General features: G+C 37.8%; 1 long non-coding RNA gene across 1 annotated transcript; it reads left to right on the top strand.

Annotated features, from left to right (window-relative positions):
* Positions 1 to 4317: 4317 nt before the first annotated feature.
* LOC146661234 (uncharacterized) lies at positions 4318 to 6647 on the top strand. Its single transcript, XR_014913476.1, has 2 exons — positions 4318 to 5396; positions 6066 to 6647. It is a non-coding gene; the product is annotated as an uncharacterized LOC146661234 (long non-coding RNA).
* Positions 6648 to 8175: the final 1528 nt, after the last annotated feature.

Below are 8175 nucleotides of genomic sequence, written 5' to 3'. Positions count from 1 at the left end.
TATAAGTATGTACAGGCTGTAGTGAGTACAAGCTATGTACAGGATATGAACAGGATATAAATATGAAAAAACTATACAGAATATGAAATAAATAACTTTACAGAATCTGGGATATACAGCTATACAGAAATGGGAACTATGCAAGTTGTAAACAGTTGTAGGATTAAAGATTATCGAATGTACAGAATGATTATTTACACAGAGCTATACAGTAGTGAAGTTAAGATAAGTGAGGGTGTAGATAGTTTCTACAGAGGCTATATAAAGTGCTAGTGGTTGTGAGTGGTGGTTCACTCCATGTTATTATTGTGTTTGAGGGTACAGTTGTCCATTGTGGGTGTGTGTATGTTCAGTCCATGAGTTTAATACAGACGCTGTAAAAAACCTTTAAGATACACCATAGCTTGTGATGAAAAGAAGAACTTTCTATCCGCTTGTAACCTACAGGCTGCCTATGTGTAAAAAACGAATAAATATTCCTTAGTGAATACTACTTTTCCTTTTGAGAGACTGAAAAACAAACCATAATTGCAGCGACAGGCGATCTTGTTTCTCACACACACACACACACACACACACACACACACACACACACACACACACACACACACACACACACACACACACACACACACACACACACACACCGCGGGTCAAGGAGGAGTGAGACAGCGGAAGAGTTTTTTCCTTCATTACTTTTACAATGGGTTTTCTCAATAGATAGAAAATGATGACGTTGAGGAGTCAACAGCCGATATTATCATTGCTTGTAACCCGGTAAATAATTTCGTACATCTCCTCCCCTAAAATAAGCCTTAGCGGAAAAAAAAGCTCATATTCGAATAAGTTTATTAAAGCACCCCCCTCTGTGGGAAAGAGTCAACCATGAGGCGAGTTTTGTCAACAGCAAGAACAACTGTTGCCCATAAAGTAAAACAAATATCCGCCTCAAAGTCGTATTTTACCGTTGCAGAATGTGGAAAACAGACAGCCCTCACAGGAGGCACCCAGGGGCCCACCTCACACACCATAGTTAAAATATTTAAATTTCAACTAAATTTGTAGTAATGATCGGATTTCCTCACTTATCTACACCACACTCCTTGTCCTTGATTTCTTATCGTTTCTTATCGTTCCTCTGTCCCTTAATAGAAACCACATATATAGAAACTATCCTCCCTTTCAGTTGTCTTTTGCACTTCCATATCGCAAAGCAGTTACTGTAGGTTATTTTCTGCTTATGCATTAATGTAATTAATTAACTTATTTATCCTTAAGTAAGGTAATGACTTGAGTTCTAATGCTTTTTGTCTCTTGAGTTAGCTGTCAATGTGGGATTTTTTTCCCCTTTTGTCCAGTTAAAGCTGCCTTTCATTCTTCAACACAGCTTAAACTCTAATAGGTAAGCTTTCTTGTAATTTCTTAGTTCTGCAGGCTTCTTGAAAGACATCCGAGACTCTTCTTTGGATGCTGGCTGCCTTTTGTTTTGTTTTCTGTCAAGATGATCCCACACCGCTTCGATTATCTTGAGGTTCGAACCCTGGAGAGATCAATCCATGACTGATGCGTTGTTTCATCCAGGCATACTTTGACTACATTGGCAGTATGTTTGCGATCATTGTCGTACTGAAAAATGAAGTTGAAGCCAATCAGACACTACGTGGTATTACATGGTCGATCAAAATCTGGTGGAACTTTTCTACATTCATAATTTGATTAATTTGGATAAGAGCTCCAACAACACTGGCTGAAATCCAGCCTCAAAGCACGGTAGAGTATCCACGCTGTGTTAAAGACGGCTATAGACATTCACTGTTGTATCTCTCTTCGGACCTCTTCCATGCATATTTCAAATTTGGATTCATTACTCCATAAGACATATTACAGCTGATTTCTTTTTCCAGTCAATTTCTTGTGTAATTTGGCACACCTCAGCCTTATTTTTCTCTGTTCTCCTTCCTTAAGAATGGCTTATTAACAGCCACCCTTCCAACTCAGATAACTTTTGATGAGGTTTCATGAAATGTTTACAGCACTTGAGTTACTCGCCACGGCCATCCTAAATGCTAAAAACACTAAACTTTAATTCTAAATTACGTAATTAACGTTAACCAGAAAAAACAAGCCAAAGTCGAAATGTTGCTGAGCTGACCTGTGGTATGCTATGTCTTCTAAAGCACGTATAATGTAAACAGAACTGGTCTTTGCACAGAAGCCTGTGGAGCTTCATAATTAACCTCAGTGTGTGAAGAGGACTCTCCATTTAATAATAGCTGTAATAAAATGTTCTGGCCGACGGTGTTAAACGCTGCACTTGGGTCTAGCAGGGAAGATTTCAACTTTTCAATATGAATGAAGGCTGAAAACTGATTAGATTAATGTCTGATGATCTTTTCTGTGCTTCTTCAAGTTTGTAACACCAAACATATTAAAGGATGATGTAAGGCTCACAGGAAGAGTTTAATTAGACACACATTTACTATTTTTCTTTATACTCTTTCTTTCTTGACATGTTTAATATGATTACTATCAGAGGAGAAAATGAACCTTGTGTAGTCTAAAAACTTTTTTATTTAATCAAACTGTAATGTTGTTGAACTCTGACGGACGTGTCTTTTAATCTTGTCAACAAATCCTTAATCATCTAAATCTGCCATTTATCATCTTGTAAAATGTTCCCTCTGCTTCTGTTGCACATCTCCCCCCGACACTCTCTGCTTCACCTGTCCTGTGCAGGTGGTCCAACCCCTGCCTGCCTCCTTAAACTGGGGTGTTTAAATCTCTTTACCTCTGTTGTGAACTTCACACAAAGTTTGTGGTAACAAAATCAAACTGACGAGGATCTCGTTTGAAAAACACACACACTCACGAGACAAAATAAAAACAGACTGCTCAAAGCAAAAGCAGAGCCCTCACAGCTGGTAGTACAAACACAGTGACAACATGCGTATTAGATACCCTCAGTGCCAAAAGCATAAATATGAAAAAATGTGATCACCAAGAATATCCTAAAAATGGCATTGAGGTGCGTGTTACAGTAAAGAAAAAAAAAAGTAGCCAAATTTTCATCGGAAAATGTTGAATTTTAGTAAAAACAATGCTCTGTAGTTTGATACTGTCGTTACAGACAAAGCAGATGTTTAAAGCCTTTGGACGCACATTTGAAACGCACTCATTCTCCTTATCAGCTGGAAATATTAAAGCCGTAAAATGACTTTTTCTAACGGATAAAAACTATTGAACAGCAGCAATGTTGAGCCTGTTCCAAAATTTGAATGTACATGTGTTGAAGGTGCGGGTCTTGTTGAATTATTAAACATACTTTCTTTAATTTTTCGAGCCACAAAAACAACAACTTTTAATTTTCTTCTGCTTGAGTCTCGGCCTCGGGTAGCTCTACTTATCATTGCTCAGTCAGTTGTCTGTTTGTGCTACTTTTTTTCAAGGAGCAGTGGATTACTGGTAAGGGTGACTTTATGTGTTTAGTTACTTAAGTGGAAGTACTGTGGAAAGTTTTACCTTACATACATAGATCTACCAGTACAGCTTCTGAGGTATCTGTTTACAAAATGTTATAATCTATTCAAAGGTTCTTTGCAATTTTACATTGATAAACATTATCCTTAACACATTTGGCCCACATAAAGTACTATGGCCATCACACTGTCATTTAGAACTGTTTAAATAACTCGTGTCTTAAGTCCTTCCATCAAACAGAAAATTAAAAAAAAAAAAAAAAAAAAAAAAACATGGTTCACTTTTATATCACAAAATGTTAGAAATATAAGCCGTTCATAACAACCTGAAAGGCTGGGAGTTTAAAATGCAAACCGATGGAAGCAGAAGTAGAAGACTATAATGTCTCAGAGCACACGGTGTCTATTAATGTGTAGACATGTATAAATAAGAGCTTAATAAAGATGCTTAATTTCTTAAGAAATAAACAGGTGGAGTGATCTTTATCAAAAGTGGATGTTGCATCTGTGGCTAAACCACTGTACCCAAAAAAACTTTAAAAATCTACTGTGTGTGAGGCTGTGTAAGTAAAGCTTGCCCTTCACACCTGCGTGTAATAAACCATTTGTTGGGGGTTGTGGATTTGGCACCTCAGCATTGTGAAAGTGGGGAAACATGTTTCTGGCTGTGCATAAGATTCCTCCTTACAACTTAGAATCTCAGTTCTAAATGAAATTCAGATGTTTTTTTAAGTATGGCTAATGTATTATTTGACTTCTAAGGCACGCACACACACACACACACACACACACACACACACACACACACACACACACACACACACCCACCCCTCCCTCCGGCTCCCACGGCCCCGCTGTCACCGTAAGACTCATACTCTTCCCCCACGTATGCTGCTATTTCCCCGCGCCCCAATAATTCTTGTCCTTTTTCTGTTGCAGCCTCCCACAGTCCCGTTTTCGGCGTTCCTGCGCGACTCATCTCCCGGTCCCTTGGTTTCTCGAGTTTCACGCGTGTTTTCCTTCTACCCTCCCGGGACACCTTCAGTTAAAATAAAGTTTATTTTCTCGTACTCCTGTGTGTGTTGGCTCTGCTTCTGGGTCCAGCTTGTGCGCTGAACTTTGGTTCATGACACTAATAGTTTTAAATAGAGCACCACAAACAACAGGTATTCCTTTAGAAATAAACTTTTCTTGTGTTACTTCTAAAAACTACAGATTCTTAACTCTGCAACAGTTAGACAGAGTTGGTTACAGTTAGGCCCTCAACAGTCAGCAAAACAAGTCATAAAACAATAAAAGAGGCTGCCTTATCAAGAGCATCCCAGCACTGTAGTTCCATTACAATCAGTTTCCTTTATTTTATCTTATCATGTCAGAGGCCAACTGAAACCAAGTCCACCTATATAAAAACACCCCATCAGACACACAGTAGTTTCCTCAGCACTTCACAATTCCCCCCAAGGTATAGCGTTTTAACTTTTTATTTTTTCGGATCCCAGACACAGCGGTGTGAGGTAGTTAGCACACAGTTTGGACGTGTAGAAAACATTGCTTGTTTGGAACACATCAGCAGAGAGGTAGAGTTCATAGCTGTTCATAAGAGTTTAATTTAATCAAACCTCATTTTATGGATCTAAGTGGCTCCTCATCACTAGCCAATTCACCATTTTATTTAAATATCTGAATTTTCGGAATGAGGATCCAAGCGGGACACAGAGGCTGCTTTAACGCACCAGAATGCAAATATAAATAAAAGCCTGACTATCCTGAGAGCCTAGCTGCAGCGAGACCTTTCTTTCACACGGATTCCTGGATGTGCGTCGGATCCGACTTTGCTACCCGCACAGAGCGTTTCTGACAGTCGGGCGCTGCTTATACAATAGAGAAAAGCAACAATACACCGTGTTTCTCTGCTCCAAGGTAAGGATGTCTGTTATACCCAGCGCATAAATGTCTCTGTGTTAACGCTGATTATTCAAACCCTGTTGAAAATGTGACACATTTGTTATCCAAAAACATTTCCTCTAAATTTGCAAAGTTACTGATTTAAAAATTATATTTTTGAATTTTTAATTGCATGACAAACATACAATAGACTCTTGAGCATATTTATATAGCTAAATACACAATGGTATAACCGTGCTAAATAAAAGAGGCCCAAGTACCAAAGCACTCTAATGCAAGCCTCTAAACTGCATGTTGATAAGTACGTGAAGCGCACCTCTACAGCTGAAAACAGATTGTATCCATACTTTGAGGATCTGCTGAATTGTTTTTAATGGCACTTTTTTTTTTTTTTTGATGAACTGCGGATGATGATGAATTCCTCTTTATTGTAGAAACAGTCCCTAAGCTGTTGTTGCTCATACTTACTGAGTTCCCTAGCTACTTCCTTACTATGTCAGTAAACTTTTTGAAAAGGAAGCTGCTGTAGATTTAAAGAAACACCTTAATTGAAGCAAAGGCAAAAAAATTGGAATGAATTTTATGTGACTGTAAAGCCAACAATAAGTGAAAATCCAAAAACGCCTCCAATCCTAATGATCTCCTCCTCTCTCTCTCTCTCTGTGTGTGTGTGTGTCCTCACAGAAGGAAGGTCACGACAGGAGCTTTTTTCAATCAGTTTTTTACAAGAAGTGTAGCTCATACAATGGTATAAATGTATTATTTGCGATACTTTATAAATATGAACCTCTAAAGATTTTGAGTTCGTGCACATTGTGAATCAAGAATCTAAATATTTGTATCACAATGATTTCTATAAAAGCAATTTTGTTTATGGGGATAATGTGACAAATCTTTTGTGACCCTATTAATGATCAATGGTAATTAAAGAGGAACCCTGGCTCTGGACATTTTCATGACAAGTGACAGCGCAGACAACTACTAACGAGAGAACATGTTTTATCATCATAAACACGGTGATAAGACGCATCGTTAAAGCGTCACTTCAGTAATGTTGACTCATGTTTTTTAATAGATGACTTAAAACACTAAACTCTAATTTCTGTGGTTATTTTAAGTTTACAGAATATAACATGTGGTAAGACGACGAGTTTTACTTCTCATGTTATGTGTATCTATTTATCATGTATGCTACTTTGCTCTGTGGACTGTAAAATGTTTCATTGTGTTCATGAAATAAACCAGACTTTCACTGTCTGCATCTTTTACTGTTTTTCTGCTTTTGTTCACTCCAAGTTTGACAAAACCTACAGATATCCAGAGTTAACTCGCTAACAATGTGGAGCAGTCTCAGTGTATTTAGCTGCTTTTTCCCCTGAACACAACCAATCGAGAGAAACGCCTGTAGGCCTCACTTTGGTCATTTTGAACGCTGAAGGAGATTTGTTCAATAGACACCTTATACTAGTGTTTCCTGCACTTAATCCATCACTACTATGTTCTATATAAATCCAGATTCCTTTTATAGTTTGCAGTGAAATTTGTTAAACCGTTGCTTAATGGGACAGAAGTACAAGTCGCTCTTTACTAACACATTTGTAGATGAGTTTAATGCTGAACAACACAGCTAGCAGTCTCACACACTCTTTAGGTTATTCAAGTTTTGTGTGTGTAATGGTTTAGTCTATCAAACCTTACCCTTTTCTCCTCAGTATCACAACAGTATGACTCCCAAAGTACGGCTCAGTAAACAACCTATGATTCTAAAGCCAGAACAGAAAGATACAGTTGGAAGATGAATGATTGCGTTTTTATGATGTGTAGTAAAACGACCCCCTCTTCTTCTTCTCTGTGTTGTTCTTGTGTGTGTGTGTGTGTGTGTGTGTGTGTGCGTGCCTTAGAAGTCAAATAATACATTAGCCATACTTAAAAAAACATCTGAATTTCATTTAGAACTGAGATTCTAAGTTGTAAGGAGGAATCTTATGCACAGCCAGAAACATGTTTCCCCACTTTCACAATGCTGAGGTGACAAATCCACAACCCCCAACAAATGGTTTATTACACGCAGGTGTGAAGGGCAAGCTTTACTTACACAGCCTCACACACAGCAGATTTTTAAAGTTTTTTTGGGTACAGTGGTTTAGCCACAGATGCAACATCCACTTTTGATAAAGATCACTCCACCTGTTTATTTCTTAAGAAATTAAGCATCTTTATTAAGCTCTTATTTATACATGTCTACACATTAATAGACACCGTGTGCTCTGAGACATTATAGTCTTCTACTTCTGCTTCCATCGGTTTGCATTTTAAACTCCCAGCCTTTCAGGTTGTTATGAACGGCTTATATTTCTAACATTTTGTGATATAAAAGTGAACCATGTTTTTTTTTTTTTTTTTTTTTTTTTTTTAAATTTTCTGTTTGATGGAAGGACTTAAGACACGAGTTATTTAAACAGTTCTAAATGACCGTGTGATGGCCATAGTACTTTATGTGGGCCAAATGTGTTAAGGATAATGTTTATCAATGTAAAATTGCAAAGAACCTTTGAATAGAATATAACATTTTGTAAACAGATACCTCAGAAGCTGTACTGGTAGATCTATGTATGTAAGGTAAAACTTTCCACAGTACTTCCACTTAAGTAACTAAACACATAAAGTCACCCTTACCAATAATCCACTGCTCCTTGAAAAAAAGTAGCACAAACAGACAACTGACTGAGCAATGATAAGTAGAGCTACCCGAGGCCGAGACTCAAGCAGAAGAAAATTAAAAGTTGTTGTTTTT

This window comes from Rhamphochromis longiceps, linkage group LG10, assembly GCF_057381845.1.
Source record: "Rhamphochromis longiceps isolate RC_006_pf linkage group LG10, R_longiceps_female_GT1.1, whole genome shotgun sequence".
In the NCBI taxonomy this organism is placed as follows: Eukaryota; Metazoa; Chordata; class Actinopteri; order Cichliformes; family Cichlidae; genus Rhamphochromis; species Rhamphochromis longiceps.
Note: the sequence above shows the minus strand (reverse complement) of the source record. Positions and strands in the feature narration are given on the sequence as shown.